At 40.5% G+C, this 18,895-nt stretch overlaps 1 protein-coding gene across 3 annotated transcripts in view; it reads right to left on the reverse strand.

Moving 5' to 3' along the window:
• chl1b (cell adhesion molecule L1-like b) overlaps nucleotides 1–1,854 on the reverse strand; it is a 56,014-nt gene extending 54,160 nt beyond the window's left edge. For all 3 annotated transcript variants that reach the window (XM_028406543.1, XM_028406542.1, XM_028406545.1), the window contains exon 1: nucleotides 1,694–1,854. The gene's annotated coding sequence lies outside the window, so the exon portion shown is untranslated. The remainder of the gene's footprint in view (nucleotides 1–1,693) is intronic.
• Nucleotides 1,855–18,895: the final 17,041 nt, after the last annotated feature.

Raw genomic sequence — 18,895 nt, forward strand, 5'->3', positions numbered from 1 at the left:
ACTTTTGGCACAGCCTGCTGGGATGAACTGGGGACAACATAAATAGGATCTGCAGCTTGAGATGATTAAACTCACTAATGGCCATCTGACCTTCACAAGGTCTTTGTGTTTAACATTAAGCAGCAGCAGAACCATTTTCACAAGTAGCAGCACTACAGTGCAAACACCAGCAAGTGTGGTAGTGACAGCAGCATGGTTAATGTAATAGGCCGCCTTCTCCTTTTTTTCACATTTTCTGCAAAATGTACCACAAACGGTGTTGTAGATAATATGGGCCAAGTGGATTGTGCTGTGAACAATACAAGAAAAGCATCAAAAAGAATACAAACATCAAATTATGGATAAACTATGGAAACATTTCTGTTTCATGGGATTCCCTCAAAGGCATCATCTGTTATGAGACACCACAAAACAACAGTGAGTGAAACCAACATTTAAATTTGCACCACTTCCACACAGTGTGTGTGATAAATTTGCATACCTTGTAAATATTCATACTGAGGGAATCTGTGTGAGATGTAGCAGGTTTATAAATGCAACACATCAAGCACACAAGCAACAACTGTTCCTCCTAACTCCCCATCAATTACAATAACTAGAGATAACAACCACCATACCAATCTTCTGATTCAAAATGTCACTGTAATGTGATTTTAATCACCCAGATTTAAGTCTCATCAGTCATCCTAATCTTGTGGCACGCATGTTTTACACTTCACCATCAACGCGCCTAATGGAGAGAAATTTCCTTAAGTGGGGGAAAGGGATTAAAGAAAGTATTCCGCCCGTGAACACAGCATTTTTAAATGCATTGTTACATTTCACGCTCTTTTTCGACTGTCTCTTGCGCCGTGTCACACCACTTACCTTTTCACAGCGCAAGAATAAATCTGCTGAAATGCATTTCACTACAATCAAATCGGCACAGAACATATTACAGGAGTTCAGCCGGCTTCTAAACGTTCATATCTGCTGCTCCACATAACTCTCTTTGTGCCTGTCACATCACATCCAAAACAAAATGTGTGCATTTATTGCCAGCACTGGATGAGATAGTGCTATTCACCAACTGGATGACAAGGTATGATTCAGACCTGCGGTTCAGTATTGAGCATGTGAGCTGGTGATAAGCAGGCTGAGATCATTCCTGAGTATTAAACAGTGTGGTGGTAAATAACAGGGATGGAGTGATGTTTACTGACAGTGATGGTTATCAGGGAACAGAGGGAGACATGTAAAAGGAAAAAAAACTACTTTTATCTCAGGATGACATTAAATCATAATCACATCTAATACCCCTGCATCATATGAGAAACTGTGCGTGTTCATAATAGCATTTTATTTCTAATAATTTAGCCTGTTAAGCTAGGTTAGCCATCCAGTGGTTGAGACTTATCTCTAAACTCTAGAAATTATTATTATTCCACTCATGGAAACTCAAAATAAATCCCCACAGCAGTCGTGACAGCATTTCCACGCAGCAAATTCTCCTCTCTGACGGTATTTTTTTTAAAGTTACATTTCCAACCACCTGCCACACCGTCGGTGCAGGTGTCTCCTCTAATCATAAGTGAGGGCTCCGTGTTCAAAGCTAGCTAACATTTCTAACAAGTGCAACAACTAACAACACTCAGCGAGGAGAAAATGTGTCATTCCGACGAGAAATAAAAGGCAGAATTTGCAGGAAACTCACCCTCAGGTGCAACTCATGTCGTGGCAGCCGTTCACAAAGTTGTAATTTTCAGTGCAGAGGGAGGCTTGACTGGGAACGTAACGCCACTTCCACTCTCTGTTGGTTGCGAGCACCTCCTCCTCCTCCCTCGGATGCTCCTATCGCTCCCCCCTCCTTTTCCTCTGCCTCTGTAAGGAGAAAAAAAGTAATAGCGCTTTCTTCCTCCTCCTCCTCCTCCTCCACCTCCTCCACAAAGACAGACTCAAAGAAAAGAAGGGACCCTATCGCAGTCAATAGGTTTCACAAAACCCCATGGCAACGCAGAAAACCGTGCGCAACTTCCCCACGTTGTGACCGGGTTAAAGCGCCCTCCCAGTCCCCGAACAGTGACAGACATTATTCCTCCGCTCCGGAGTGAGCAGGTTTTAATGGGAGGAGGAGGAGGAGGAGGAGGAGGAAGAGGAGAGGGGTACTAAACTCTGCTGGTCAGGATGCTCTTCAAATAACAATTACATTTTACTGTGTACAGTAATGCAGGTGTTTCAAATGCCTATACTGATTACACATACAATTATATTAACCATAATTAAAAAGTCCCTATGACAGCACATTGTTTGAGATTGTTCCACTATGATTTTTTTAAATTATTTCAACTAAAAATCTAATAAATAATACGTATATTTACACTTTCTCTGTATATTATACACATTACATTATATGCGACTGCTAGGTCTATCTTAATGTGCTGATCTGGACATTTTTTCATACACAACAAACATGCATATGCATATCAGTAACATCTGCCTCTGCTTTCTGTCAGTCTGGGGTGTGTAGCCATGTCACGGCTCCACTAATGAAAAAGAGACTGGCACGTGTTCTGCCCATAGGTTCTGCCACTGGCCACTGTAAGCAGCCCTTTAGCCATTCACCCATTTCCTGTTTTCAGTTATATGTTCAGCATCTTGCTTTAGGGTACCTAAATAATGCAGCAACCAAACCAGTTTTATTCCAGTTGGTCCCAACTGAGCACTTTTTGTTATTTTACCATAGAGATAAGAGATTATCTCTATTTTATTTCTCTCAAATCATCTCTATTTTACTATAGAGATAATTTGTCAAGAGAAAAATATTCTGCTTTTACTTTTCTTACTTTTCTAACACTATATACAGACTAATACATGTTATGTAAAAAGTGTTTAGACATGGATGAGGTGTGCATTCATATTGCAAACATAAAAACTACAAAGACATTATTTAGCAATGTAAAATAATGCAGTAAATAAACAAATACGTCTTAAAAGATTAAATCAAAGTGAATTGTGAACAGTTTTACAAGGACCACATGAATTTGGTTATTGATAGAAGATATGTGCAGCTTAAAAACAACAACAACAACTAAAACAAAAAACACTCATTAAATGATGTCAATATCAACAATAACAATAAAAAATACAACAAAAGTTGAAATGATGACACATCTGTAGTGTTGATTCGTACCTTGACATACAGGTGTTTTTGGGAAAAGCTGAAATGAACAAAAAATTTAGGTTGAACTAACATCTTTGTTATCCAGTGACTGTTTTGGTATCAGATTGCATTCATTAACAGGTGTTCACATTGTTGTGTCAACCCGCTGTATATCAGCTGTTTCCACTCCTTTCATCATAATGCCAGCCCATGTATTGTAGACTAACAGCGTCTGCGGGGATCTGTGATTTCAGCACCTCTGACAGCACTAGATCATTAAGAACTCTTTGCATCAGCGGAGCGGGCAGGAAAGGTCATCCTGAAATCAATTTATCCAATAACCTCTAGACCCACAGACACAAATGGAGCACATTTCTAACCTGAAAATGACAAGGTGGGAAGAGCCTCTCACCACTGCCAGTCAGACAGACATTCACTTTTTGGTCAACTCTGACTCAGTGGATCAGTCTGGGATGTAAATGTGCTCGTTTTCAGGTAGTGTGATGTTAAAGTGACTGGATACATGGTCAGACATAAAAAAACATGTTCACTTATTGGCAGAATGGAGGACAAACATATATTTTTCCCTCTGTTCTCAGGGGAGCCCCTCCTTTCTGCTCACATCTATCTTCTCCAGTCTTATTTATGATGGAGTGTCAGGATGCACCTGTCACTTGTGCTGTGGTCTGTGATGAGTTTCAGGACCAAACATCTATAGCCTGTCCAGTCTTTTTTCACCCATAGAGCTCTGCTGTACTATATGTGTATAGGTGAAATCATGTTTACGTAGCTGTATGGATCTTTGTCTATCATTAGTGTGTTGGTTTAGTTGTTTTGTGGTCCACACATTTCCTTATCAGGATTGAATAATAAATAAAAAATAAATAAAAAATGAAGGATTATATGAGGATGTTTAGTGACAATATTTAAAAATATCGGATTCATAGTTTGGCCACACTAAGGAGGAATGAAAAGTCAACCTCTCCTGTCTCCACACTAAAAAAGAAGAGAGAGGCATCTGAGCTGTGATGAGTCACAGAAAAAAAGGCAACAAAGTCAGTAACTGCTGGGTTCTGGGCCAGGTCTTCTTCCTGCGTGGTCCACAGTGGATTCATCTTCATTCAACTGGCGCCAAAGTGAAACGAGACTGAGGGAAATGAACAGATTGACATAAATCCAAATAACCTGATTTAGGGTATCATAATCGTGCTGAATGGATTACACAATGGCTTGCCTGAGCAATAAATGTAACAAGATACCTTTGTGAGGTGTTCCATGTAACAGTGAGTGCTCTTATCAAATCAAATTAGATTTGGTGGAACATCTGCTTCCTCTTTTTCAAGTGTTAAAGTGATACAGTAGCTTAAAACCCAGTTGTCAGCTGACCTTTCAGGGGGCCCAGGTTAAAAGCTGGAAATGATTCACTATGTGAATAATTCACTGTTTTTGAGATGGTACCATGTGGTTCCCTGCAAGCCTATTTATTAAAATCAGACTCTCACCACAGTCACCACAGAATAGGTTCATTCCCAGATTTTTTTTTTGGTGTTTGGTGTCAAGGTATTTACTTTTTGTTGTGGTAATTGTTTAGTTAGGTTAGACACATTTTATAATACTTCTCTGCCATCATCTCAGCTACCATGGAGATAAGCCCCGCCCTGTATGGAAAAAATTTACATGCAGCCCATGTGATGACATTTACACATCATACACACGATGTATTCACATTCCACAGTTACCTAATGTATATTAGTACCATCAGTCACACAATGCTTGATTCAAATTACCCCTTTAAACACACAAAATACGTGGCCATTTGTGTTATATTCTTTGGTCTGTTTACATGCTAATCAATGGGCTTTTATTGCAAGGCAGTCACAGGAAACACAATATAATTCTCACAGGGTGGCACTAACTGTTAGTGTGTATGGTAAAATGCACTGTAAACAAGTAATCAGTAGTCACTTCACTGTTTATTCTAATAGCTGCATGAAGAAGATTGAGGATAAATATAGAAATGTGCTCATCCTGACTACCATAAATCATAACACGTACACACATCATCCAATAAGAACCTATATTTTGTACGGTGTTTTAAAATAACCATGTTCCTTTCTTTTAGAAATAAAACATGTTCAGACTGCACCATTTCACAGGTGGCACACTGTTAGCATTATAAACTGCAATTACAGCAGGGAAGTAAAACCAAGATATGAAATCATGGCACCTCCCCAGCTAGACGGGGCAGGGCCTCATTATGTGACAGCAGAATGTAAAAATTTCCAATGGAGACTGAGGGAGGGGAAAAAGAATGAGCTGGTGCCGTCAACGTAGAGTCTGAAAACAGAGGGTACCTCTGTCAAAGGTGTCAAAGTTCACGGGCAGAACATGAATGAATGCACCCCCCATCGTCCTGCTTCCGTCTTGTTTTTCCTGATGTGTTTCCCCGTCTCTCTCTCTCTCTCTCTCTCTCTCTCTCTCTCTCTCGCTCTCCTTCTGTATCATGGAATATCACTGTGGGGCAGAAATCCCCTCATTGACGTCTGCAGGGCTGCATAATGAGAATAAATGAGCTGGAAGTAAATATGCAGGCTGTGTGCTGCTTTGCCGCTCTATACCAGACAGCCCATAGGCTTTCATCAAAAATGAAGATGGATTGTGTTGCCAAAAGCCTATAACAATGCTGTGCAGTGTTTTATTTATCTAAAGCGGAATTTCAAAGGCCTTTTCAAAGGATTTAACATGTTCATTCATTCCAATTTGGAACATTTTGTTTACATGTGCTTTATACTCAGTGCTGATATTTATTTGAAGTGAGTAAGATGGTGATGATCCAATAAGTTAAAATGCATTTGCATTGCCATTTCACACTTACACAAGCAAACAGCTAACATGTGTTTTTTTTATCACAGTAGGAGGGGGAAGTAGGGCATTGCATATTATGTAGCAGTGGTGGTCCAGCAACTCCGTCAACTGCTCCTCCCCCAGCCTCTTGTAAACTCAGTTGGTGGCCTTATTATATGTAATACATGCCACACTGCACATTTTAAGTCATCCTTTAACTCAGCAGAAATACAACCAACATGTTTATTAATGTCCAATATAATGAACACAAACTGAATAATAAATTTAAATATCATTGCAGAGGTTAAAACTCACTCAGCAGAGAATTAAACACAGGATGCATTGAAAAGCACCTCAGAGAAACTCTCCTTCATAAATACTGTGCTATCAGATGTGAGTTGTTTTGGTCCAGCAGTAATCATACATCTGTGATGAGGACATGCAGCAAATTGAATTCTTCAATCACACACAGACAAATGGCAGAAAGAATAAGGATTTTCTAAAGGTTAATTGGATAATTTGATTTTCAGTGGTTTCCAATGGTCGTTCCGAGCTTTCTTTTTCCCTCTGGATGAAAAGTGGTAATTTTCTTTTCAGGTATAAATGTCCTGGCTTGTGAGGCTATACATTTCTATAAAACAGTATTTTTGAGTATCAAAACATGTTGCTTTTGCAGAGCTCCATTTTGCTGTCTGCCACTGTCATTGTTCATATCATATTCATGGTCTACTCTTGGGCTTTCTGTGCCAGAGCAATCCTCCGGTTCCCGCTGCACCCACAGCTTGCACACCTGTTGTTCAACACCTCATCGATGCCTACAAACACGAGTGCATTTTCCAGCCTTTGCCAGATTGCTCCATTTGCTCTATGATTCCTTGCTGGCCCCGCCTGCTCGACCAGCTTTGCACCTTCAGCTTGCCTGCACACACGCCGCCTGTCTGCTCACACTGCAGACTGAATGCTGACTTTATTCTGTCTCTGGAACAGTCTCTCCTGTCAGACAGCTCCTGGCTTCCAGCTTGTGTCTGCATATGAGTCCAATCACATTTGGAACTAAAACTTAGCTAAGAAAATGTTACCTTACCTTAGCATAAAGACTATATAAAACACTATATGAACAGTATATATATTGTAGATTTGAATAAAGCATTCTAACCATGGGATGAGGATGGTTTTCCTTATAAAATGTGTTTAATGTCATGTCCTGTTTTTAATGCCAGTTGTTTGTTATGCCCATTCTGATCACTAAACTGAAAAAAAGCAGTTGGTGGTGTCAGGGGGACTTGAGCCTTGAACTCATTAGTGAAAGTCCACCATGTTGCTTGTACCCAAACATGTACCCAACCCTACCTCCTTACACTTTGTTTATGACTTTTATCGGTCCAATGTTTGGATGATGTCGGACAATACAATCACATATTTTGTCGAATCTAAACATAACAGGTTTAGTATGTCAAGAAACAAGTCAATATGTGCCATAGCATTAGTGTATCCATGTGTTTGTGAGGCTTTGCTGCTCTTTATGTTAGCTTTGCAACACCAAATAGCAACACTTCGCTAACCCACTACAATAGTGATGGTAAATGGGCATTACACAGAAAGAAGTCAGTCGACAATTTGAGAAACAGAAAAATGTCTAATAGCTGTGTTAGTCCAAAGCTCCAAGTTTAATGTTATGATTAAAACATGAGATATTTTGGCTGGCCTCTTGGTGTGGGTTTACTTTTAGAGAAGGTTGCAGAAGGTTGATAACCTTTTCCACATGTAGAGATGTCGTTATCTTTAGGTGACTTTCAGTCTTCATGCTAAATACATCCTGAGTGTCAGTTCTTCATCTCACTTCTGTGTTTCACAGTGTTGTCTGAGAGCAAAGGAACTGGTTCAGAATACAGATTGCAGAAGTTTGGCTGCAGCTATTGCAAATATATTGTTTTATTTATTAATGCATCATTTTTAACCTTGTATGTGTTTGACTGTTGAATAAAATAGTACTATTGCACACTCAAAGATCCTTCCTCTTCCGTAAACACTGAAGGTTTGGGGTAATATTTTTTCTTATTTACAGTATGCTGCAGGCTATATTGCCTGGGATACATTATGAGAAAAAATCACTAGCTGAACACATGCTGTATTATCATTGAGGGCAGCTATGATTTATTGTATGAGGGCTCAGACTCACAGCTTTTACCAATCCACCTGCAGCAATGAGATGACAATAGTACAAAAGCCTCTCCCATTTTCTACTGTAAGAACGTCTGAACAACATCTGTAGCTTTCCTGCGGCTCTTTGTTGGCCCCCCCTTCGTTGCTGCACAGGAAGCGCTGAAGGCACAGTCGTAGCTTTCGATACGTAATTAATATCAGCAGCAGGTTGGGAGAGGGCGTTTTCCTGTAGCAGATTGCTCAGTGTGTAGGCGCTCTCCCCAGAGACAGCGCGTTGCTCTGCTAGTAGGGCTTCATCATGTGCCTTCATGGAATCATTTACTCCTTATGAGAGCGACAAGGAGAATCCTCTCAACCAATAAAGGCTGAGAGATACCGTGGTGTCTGGATGAAGGCAGGAGGGGGGAGGAGGAGGAGTAGGGAACTCAGAGTATGAAAGCTGTTTCCATAGCAATCCAAATATTGCTGCGGCGAAATTTGAGCAAAGATGGGAGATAGGTGCCAAAAGGCTGTCAATCATTTAACAAAGGAGGAAATGGGGAATAAGCATCTTCTCTCTTCCTGGAGTAATACAACTGCTGTGCCACTTGATAAAGATGAAGTGTTATCGTTAGATGTGAGCTATGAGCACACATCAGCAGGAGCCAAATCTTTTGTCAAATCTATTATCCTTTACTTTTAAAGATCTATGGCAAATCGGCACAGGAGTTTGTGAGCAATTGAGGAGACAGATCACCCCTAATAATCAAGTAATTTTTACATTGGCATACAGTGCTCTTTATTGTTTTTGACCTAACAGATTTCAGCCTTCAGCTGAGGACAGAGGGGATTCTTTAGGTGGCTTTGAACACCTAATGCAGTTCTGTTATATTTAACAAAAGACAAAATCACCAGATCTCTGAAGTTAACACAGAACTCCAATGAAGATGGATAAAAAGCTTTTCATATAACAGGAAAAGTTTGAATATATTTTATTCTGGGGTGAACTGTCCCCTTAATATTAACACATATTGTATTCAGTATTAATCAAAACAAGTAATGAACTGAGTTTTAGACCTGAACTGCATACATGAAGCAGATTATCTTCACTTAAGAATTAAATATGTGACTGACTGCCGTGCAGTGAAACCATCGAAAAGGATGGGCTGGGTCATCACTCTACTCCTGTGAAAGAATTTACCATTAGATAATTAAATTTCTGTGTGCTTGGATGCAACACAATGACTGTGTGATCATGCAAATAATTGCCTTCCTCGGCAGATAGTTCACCAGGCATGGCCGTATCCGATCTCCGGGAACACAGACGGGAGCTCACATTTACACACAACGATGTTTGTGTATTAATTCATTATTGTTTGAATGGATAAACATCGTCAGCTCTGTGATAAGGAAGATGTCATACACTGGCTTTATTAGAATGGGAAATACTCTCTGGAGCACCTGACCTGCCCCTGCATGCACAACCATCATGCTGTGATGAGATCTGAAGGAGTGAGCGATGCTCCGGCGTCGTGGCTGCACACCTCTCTCAGGGGAGGTGCATAAGCAGCTAATAGAATCGAACCCACAGGATAACAGCGGTGTTGTTTTGTCTGTTTCAATTAAATGTCTTGGGGAGCCATCTAAAGGTGGGGGGCGACTACATGTTTGGTAGCAGGGCAAACGCTTGGCCACAGGGGAGAGGGAGGGATAGGTAATAACCAGCAGAGTGGATTTAAAGGAGCCTACTGCAAATCAATAACTTTAGATCCAGAACCCCATCTAATCAAGTCCTAAGCCCTGGGGCTAATTAAGAAGAAACAATGGAAATCAATAAGAATAATCCTTCACATTTTCTAAAGCATTAAGCTGAGTGAAGATTCACACATCTAGTATTGTCTTTATACATTTAAAAGCTGCCTCACATCAGATATTGCACACAACGTGACGATCACTGTTGTCATGACATTTTAAAGTGTGACAAGTAACATTTTTAGCTAATGGTAGAATTAGTGCAGAAGCTAAGACATCATTCTTTACAGCTCAGCAGTGTGGAGGGTTGTTATATGGATTGGTGACATGCATGGGTTTATAGGAGCATTTCATTTCACTATACATGAGTGACTGGTTTCGGGGAGGCCTCAGCATGTTTTTGCCCTCTAATTATGATGCCTGCATTAATTTGAAAATGTTGGCAAGGGGCAGAGGGTGGGGTGGGCATGGGTTGAAGCAGGAGAGGGGACATGGACTAAATGGAAGAAAACCACACATAGGTTGACAGGTCTGACTTAGGGCAGCTGACAAGAGCGACCTGTAATAGCGCCTGCTTGTCACTCAAAGCAGTCACATGCATAAAAATGCATAAAAATACATAACTTTAAGCCTTGTTATAAATTCAGTGGGTGAGTTATAAACTATACAATATGCTAGGACTTTTCTCAGGAGGTTCATGATGATATAATATATATATATATATATATATATATATATATATATATATATATATATATATATATATACACTCAACAAAAATATAAACGCAACACTTTTGTTTTTGCTCCCATGTTTCATGAGATGGACTTGAAGATCTAAACTTCATTCCAGATACACAATATTACCATTCCTCTCAAACATTGTTCACAAATCTGTCTAAATGTGTGATAGTGAGCACTTCTGCTTTGCTGAGATAATCCATCCCACCTCACAGGTGTGCCACATCAAGATGCTGATCTGACATCATGATTAGTGCACAGGTGTACCTCAAACTGCCCACAATAAAAGGCCACCCTGAAATGTGCAGTTTTGTCTCACAGCAAAATGCCACAGATGCCACAAGCATTGAGGGAGCGTGCAATTGGCATGCTGACAGCAGGAATGTCAACCAGATCTGTTGCTCGTGCATTGAATGTTCATTTCTCCACCATAAGCCGTCTCCAAAGGCGTTTCAGAGAATATGGCAGTACATCCAACCGGCCTCACAACCGCAGACCACGAGTCACCACACCAGCCCAGGACCTCCACATCCAGCAGGTTCACCTCCGAGATCGTCTGAGACCAGCCACTCAGACAGCTGCTGAAACAATTGGTTTGCATAACCAAACAATTTCTGCACAAACTGTCAGAAACCGTCTCAGGGAAGCTCAACTGCATGCTCGTCGTCCCCATCGGGGTCTTAACCTGACTCCAGATCGTCGCCGTAACAGACTTGAGTGGGCAAATGCTCACATTCGATGGCGTCTAGCACGTTGGAGAGGTGTTCTCTTCATGGATGAATCTCGGTTTACATTGTTCAGGGCAGATGGCAGACAGCGTGTGTGGCGTCGTGTGGGTGAGCGCTTTGCTGATGTCAATGTTGTGGATCGAGTGGCCCATGGTGGTGGGGGGGTCATGGTATGGGCAGGCATCTGTTATGGACGAAGAACACAGGTGCATTTTATTGATGGCATTTTGAATGCACAGAGATACCGTGATGAGATCCTGAGGCCCATTGTTGTGCCATACATCCATGAACATCACCTCATGTTTCAGCAAGATAATGCACGGCCCCATGTTGCAAGGATCTGTACACAATTCTTGGAAGCTGAAAATGTCCCAGTTCTTGCATGGCCAGCATACTCACCGGACATGTCACCCATTGAACATGTTTGGGATGTGCTTGACCGGCGTATACGACAGCGTGCACCAGTTCCCACTAATATCCAGCAACTTCGCACAGCCATTGAAGAGGAGTGGACCAACATTCCACAGGCCACAATAGACAATCTGATAAACTCTATGCGAAGAAGATGTGTTGCACTGCATGAGGCAAATGGTGGTCACACCAGATACTGACTGGTTCTGAGTCCCCAGACCGCCAATAAAGCAGAAACAAAATGCACATTTCAGGGTGGCCTTTTATTGTGGGCAGTTTGAGGTACACCTGTGCACTAATCATGATGTCAGATCAGCATCTTGATGTGGCACACCTGTGAGGTGGGATGGATTATCTCAGCAAAGCAGAAGTGCTCACTATCACACATTTAGACAGATTTGTGAACAATGTTTGAGAGGAATGGTAATATTGTGTATCTGGAATGAAGTGTAGATCTTCAAGTCCATCTCATGAAACATGGGAGCAAAAACAAAAGTGTTGCGTTTATATTTTTGTTGAGTGTATACACACACACACACACACACACAATAGAAACACAATAGAGGTACTATTGATGAAATATATATATTTCATCAATAGTACCTCTATTGTGTTTGCAGTTACAAAAAAATCCAAGAGAGCAGTACAGGACTCATTTTATTCTGCACTCATTTCTACTATTGTCAGCACATTAGCATTTACCCAACTAAAAGTATGTCATTGATAGCCCTTGATTATTTAATTTTTGATGATTTTGTTCCAACTTTTTAACAGATGGTTCTTGTATCTTTAGAGGAACATTTAGTCCTTTGAAGCCTTCACCTTAAGACTATAGCAACAATATTTTGTCCTGCAGGATATGTTCTGCATGACACAATTAGGATGCTGAGAAATTAGTAATCCTTCTGTTCTACTATCTTTGTTTGGATGCAACAGAAATCCTTAAGGCTATGAAGTCACCCCTGATGATTTGGGAGAACACATGCACTATATATAATCCAATGATTTTAGCTGTACACCTTGGCCTCTGCTGTGTGTGTATCATTTAATTTATTCTCAACGATATCAAAGCACAATAATAAATAGCTAGAGATGATATTAAAACTCTAAATATAGGGATTTGCAAATCTCCCATGACCCAAGCTGCTTATCTGTTGACCCTAAATGAGATCAAGGTGCGTGGGTTGAGGAGATCAACTTTGAAAGTCTGCATGAAATGTAATATATGTTGTTAAATACAAGCTTACACTGATGCAGACTAAACTAAAACCAAATCAAGAGTTTGTTTGGAGAAGCTGGTGTCTGCAGCCGGCTTTTGGGTAATTTACAACATGTTCCTGCACTGCTTATTTCCTGTGTCCCTCCAGCAGGATGAGACATCCTGGATCCTGTTACCCGTCTGATGCAGACACATGATCTGATCTATGGGGGGTCAGTGTGTCAGTGAGGGAGAGAGATTCACAGAGTCGCCGTCGGGAGGCCGGCAGCAGTGATTCAGGAGTGGTTTATGTCACTTTGACAGAGAACAGAGAGGGCCATGTTGGTGTCAGTGGGGAGCCAGACAAGCCTCCTCCACCTCCCCCTCCTCCTCCTCCTCCCGGCACTACAGTGTCTTTTTTTAATGGCCTCACCTCACGGTGCCTTTCTTTCATAATCTACATCTGAATCATTAATACTCATGCTCCTAACAGATATAATCTGTGTAATCATGTGTTGCATTGATTAAACCTCTTTATTCCACTAATAACATTAGCAGTTCACAGTCTGGAATGAGTACAGAGTTGAAATGTAATCATCAATGTATTATGCAGAGAAGAAAGGAGAACAGAGTGAATGGAGGCTTTACAAAAACTTTTCCACTTCTCTTACAAGAATGAAAAGAGATGGCTGGTTTAGTTGCCATGGAGATATAGGCTATGTGGAATTCAGGAAGTCAATTAGCAAACTGCCTGCATCTCATTAAGTGTAGTCTGGCAGAGGTAAGCAGTTGAGGTGGGGATTTATTTTTATCAGGGAGAATTACTCTCACAAGCATTCATGGGTGTCTTATCCCGCCGCTTGCTTTAACAGGCAGCGGTCACTTAACAATCTGTGCATCTGTGACCTGTCACTAGAGTGAAGGTTGACGACTCGGGCTCCATTTAAATGCTCTAATGCTCCTATTGTTGATCTCAAATGAGGTATAATCTAGATTGACCACATGTGTTTGTCTCCACTCCCTGTGCTGGAGCCAAAGGTGCTGGAGGCTGGGGGTACGGTCACAAAAGGCCCTGCTGATAAATCTGTCTGTGCAACAAAGTCACACACACACACGCAGGATTTGCATGAGCCTCTAAAAATACTGTGAAGAAGTTGCTTGCTTTTCCTGTCTTGCAGCTCTATTGTGTCTCTTAGGATCAAGGGTGGAGCATAAGCAGCGAGCAACACCACCAATGAACCAACCCCCAGATGCACCGGAGAGCAGCTCATGATATTGCAACGAATTCCAGGAAGCATCACACAGCAGCGCTAATGAAAAGCAATATGAATTCATCAAAGGCAGTGCGCACCTTATCAGCAGCACAGGATATATCACAGCACATATCAGGTCACAAATATCCAGGAAAATGCTAATGCATTCTCTGTCCATTATCACTGCCTTGACCAGTTTCATTGTAGGACCTGATGAATCCACCAGCAAAGTCCATTCATTCATTTACAAACGCCTCTTGCCAGCAGCGAGGCTTCCTGTCATTGTGTCTGACAGGCAGATGACATCAGCATGCCCTCTGGCAGCTCCAGGGATGCGCCATCTCTTCCTCATCAAGCAAAATAAAGAAGGACTTTGATGGTATCATCTCAGAGTCATGGCCCCCCCACACTGTCAGTCACACGACAGCAGACTTCCATTTCCCAGTAATCGAGTTTCTGTCTCGCTTCTTTGTGTTCAGATGAAGCTCTGATGAAGTCAGCCCTCCACAATACCTCTCCCCCTTCTCCTTATAGAATACCGCCCCCCTAACCATGTTTGTGTCTTCTTATTTCTCTCTTCAGTACACATGATGAATATTTATCATCGTAGTTAGCAGTCGGGTAGATTTTTCATGTAAATGACTTCATATTTTCAAATAATTAATTAAGAGGATATTATTTTTAATGTTCTCTACTAATGGAATTTGGTATGTTTCTATCAATCAAGAGTGTTGCTGTAATTTCTTATATGTGTTGATGTGATATCATCACTAAGTCCCACCTGCTCATTAAAAACTAATGATCTTAAAGTTAGGCTTAAAAAAATAAGGTAAGGAGGTTAAATGAAATTATCAATGTATCTATTGATTTTATTTAGCCTGTAAAATGCAGCAGCTACCATTAAATTCTCCACTCAAACTAAAAAGTCAATATATAGTGTACTAGGAAATGGCAGTATACAAAATCGAGGTGTATTTAATCAATGTTTTCAATGTAAAATTTTAAAATGTGGATTCAAGTTTTCTCTGTTACCAACCAGCAAAGGTAGACAGCTGCACTAACTACCTACATCATTATTTCAGCAGGCTGGAAACATTGTGAATGTACTGTAAAGTACGGCAGACCTGCACTCTTGTAGCACAACCACAGTCCATTTTCACAAACATCTGTAAGCATCTGAATAGCAGACATTACCCTACACACAAAGGCAACACATCATCAAATAAGACACTGAACATATTTATTTCTTGTGGCACACAGTGTTTACCTCTATATGTAAGCAGAACAATGTCATAGGTTTTCATTCCTACGTGAACTCTAACTGAAATCCTCTTCAGAAACTTCATTAAAGTGCCATGAACCCACAGTGCCAGTGTGAGCTGACTGACCTTAACACCGTGTTCCTTTAATGCAAAATCATCCACAGCCTTCATGAAATCCATTTCTCTGACCACAACCTGAATAATGGAGCAAGCGGCCAATTACAGGCATCGAGCTAACAATCTTCTGGGAATAAGGATTTGCACTCATTATTGTTGTGATTTGTGCAGTTAGGAGAACAAAGCTTTTCATACCATCACATGAAAACAGGCCTAGTTCTAGTTATTCATACAATTGTTCATTTGACAGGATATTTTTTTGTTGTTGAATATTTTTTTTGTATAGCTATGGGCTGAGGACATAGAATTATATTCAAAATCAATTTTGAGCTTTTATTTTGAAACTTTAATAAAAAACAAATTGCATTTATCCTGTACAAATTACTTGTGTTATTATGTTTACTAATGAGACAAACCAAGATGCAGTCTCGTCTTTTCCTCCAGCTGAGACTTCTTTCAAAAATTGTCCTCTGCCTCTCTCTGTTGGCAGGTTTAAGAATTACAATTCTGATGCACAAAAAAAAAAATTAATCCTCATTGGGGTCTCTGACACCCTCTTCTGGCTATATTTGTACCTACACTCTTGAACCCAGCCGTCCTCTAAATCCCGTGCCCTCAAAGGCCCTTTTGAAATTCATGCGTGCTCACGGAGTTGTACTTTTTCAGTTCGTTTTAATATCCAGATCTCTTTGTGTCTGTGTGGTCAAACGCCTGAAAATGATCAAGCATCATAATTTATTAACACTTGCCCGCAGAGGGAATAAGGGACTCACCATCAAAAAAGTGATGCTTTTTAATTCAATATTCTTTTTAAGTTCCTCTTGACTTTGAGCTCCCCTTGCCACTGGGGTATCCTATTACCCCCCCCCCCCCCCCCCCCCACCACCATTTTCTGTTGAATATATAATTAAAGTCCCCCTTTCTACTGCGTCAGCAGGGGGTATTACATAGGGTCAATAACCTAGTGATTTAACACCAGGGAGATGAATCTAAAGAGCCACTCGTATTTATGCCCTTGAGCAAGGTTCTTGTCCTTAATTGCACCAGTAAAAATACAGTTGTTCCAATGCGCTCCTGTATGTATAAAACACATCATATTTCTTCAAGAGTTATGGGCTCAGATTCTTATTAATGAACTTCCAGCGGCAGTATCTTCCTGCTTTATGGTGGCAATAACATAAAGAAGTCTATTTTTCCCACTGCAGCCGTATGCAAAGTAGGGCCGGTCAGTGATTACTTAGTAATTCATCCTGTTATATATAAACTTTTGGCACACAGTTGAGACCAGAGGGAGAAATGGAGCATACAAAGCATACAGTATTCTCTCTGCTGACTGTTTGGATTATTTTAAGAGATGAAAAAAAAAGTTGCATTTAACATTCTTGTCTCCCGAGGACCTGGAGAAACACTGTCTGAAACTGAGCTGGTGATGCAGACATGTATGTAAATCTACTCCTCTTCAACCCCCGTGCCAGTTCCCATGGAGAAGATCTCTGAACTCCACTCTCACCCCCAGCAGCTTCATGCCAGCACCACCTCCTGCAATGTGTCAATGCCTAGTCTAATCTCACACCCCACACCATCTGCCGCCAGCACCCCCAATTTGGCATCCGTCACTCTGCAGGGAGAGATTGAACATGCAATTCACACCTCTGCACATATTGACCGCTTTTACAGATGCTGGCTGGAGAATGGAGGTTTTTAACCAAGACACAGACAGCTCTGCTTCAACAAAAGATCCAAGATTTAAATCCAAAATGTTCTTTTTTTAACTGTGTAGGATTGGGGCTGTATGGTTTTAAATCAGCTTTTGCAGATTTGTTGCTCTTTTGTCTTTATTTGTATTCCTGATAATGAAGAAACACACTGTCTCCTGATGCTCTGTCATCTATCTTTACACCCCTTGTTGCCAGAGTGCTCTTAACAGTGGTGCCATCCTCACTTTCACACTGTGTATGTGAATCGCTGGATGCCGATGGACAGACAACCAGAAAAAAATAAAGCATCAAAATATCAAATCAGGACACCCAATGTGTAGATGGAAGACAATGCAGAAGTGTACAACTTTTTTTCCAGCTACATGATTCTGGCTCCTAAAGCCAGTCAATCCCCACTTAACCAGTTACAGCTGTATGGCATGTGTCCATTTATGCATATAAACACCTAAACTTATGCACGATTATATAAGCTTAATTGGATGAAGATGATGTTGGGAGGACAGCAACATCTGGAGCCTCCCACACTAACCTGCTATGGGTGATGATGAGGTTCATCCCTGATGAAAAGATGACAGCTGTCTTGCAGCAAATAACTACATGAGGTATCTTCAACAAAGCATTAGTTACTGTTTTTTAGCATTACAGCAGTAACGCTGTGCTAGTGCACAATTCTCACAAAATGTATGCAATGAAAAGACGTACTTGCTGTGTTATAATATTCATTTCTATATTTTATGTATATACATTTAATAAGAAAGTGTAGACAACAGCTATACTTTAGCCTTTCATCCTAAATATTTGGCACTGTGCAAACTCAAAGGCAACCCTTCCAATTAGGTTTAAACACTAAGAACTAATATTATATGAAGGTATATGTTATTTAAATGCATTTATTCCAAAGGCATTCAGGGCAACACATTCACATATTTGTATTTCATATATATATATAACATAAATATGTGATAACATCAGCCTTCTTGAATTTTCTTTAAAGCACTGCTTTTGCTGCAGGAATAAGAAGATCTTCCAAAGACAGCAGGTGTCAGAAAAAGCATATACAAATCTCTTCATGAATCATAATTGCTCCTGATGATTCACTTCTTATTTGTGAAATAAAAAAATCCCATGTATTCAAGCTTTAAGAGTGTGACTTAACTTGCTCGCAGGCCATGTGAGAATTAGAGCATCTGTTCGTTTGGAACCACGTAATTGAAAACAGCTTGTTTGGCTGGAAGGGTTACTTGTAAAATCTGTGGTGACTGGCAGCTAAAATAGTTGTTGTGCTGTAACCACGTTCCTGACATTATATAAAAAAAATTGAACAGGTTGTTACTCAGTTGGTGCTTTAGGGCAAAAGACAGAAAAAAACTGGTTGCTTTTACATGTGGATACGATTAAGAGCAGATTCAAAAAGACAGGATTTTTTTTAAAAAAAAGCTTATTATAATCAATCAAAAGGCAGCTACACAGCCATCCTTGGATCCTGTCCATGTTGAACAAAGAATAAAAAATTCAATAAAAAGGCACATACAGCATGGAACGACGAGGCTCAGTCAGCCTTGTAAAAAAAATGTCTTTCAAACTGGCATGT

The sequence above is a fragment of the Parambassis ranga genome, chromosome 5, assembly GCF_900634625.1.
Source record: "Parambassis ranga chromosome 5, fParRan2.1, whole genome shotgun sequence".
NCBI classification, from domain to species: Eukaryota; Metazoa; Chordata; class Actinopteri; family Ambassidae; genus Parambassis; species Parambassis ranga.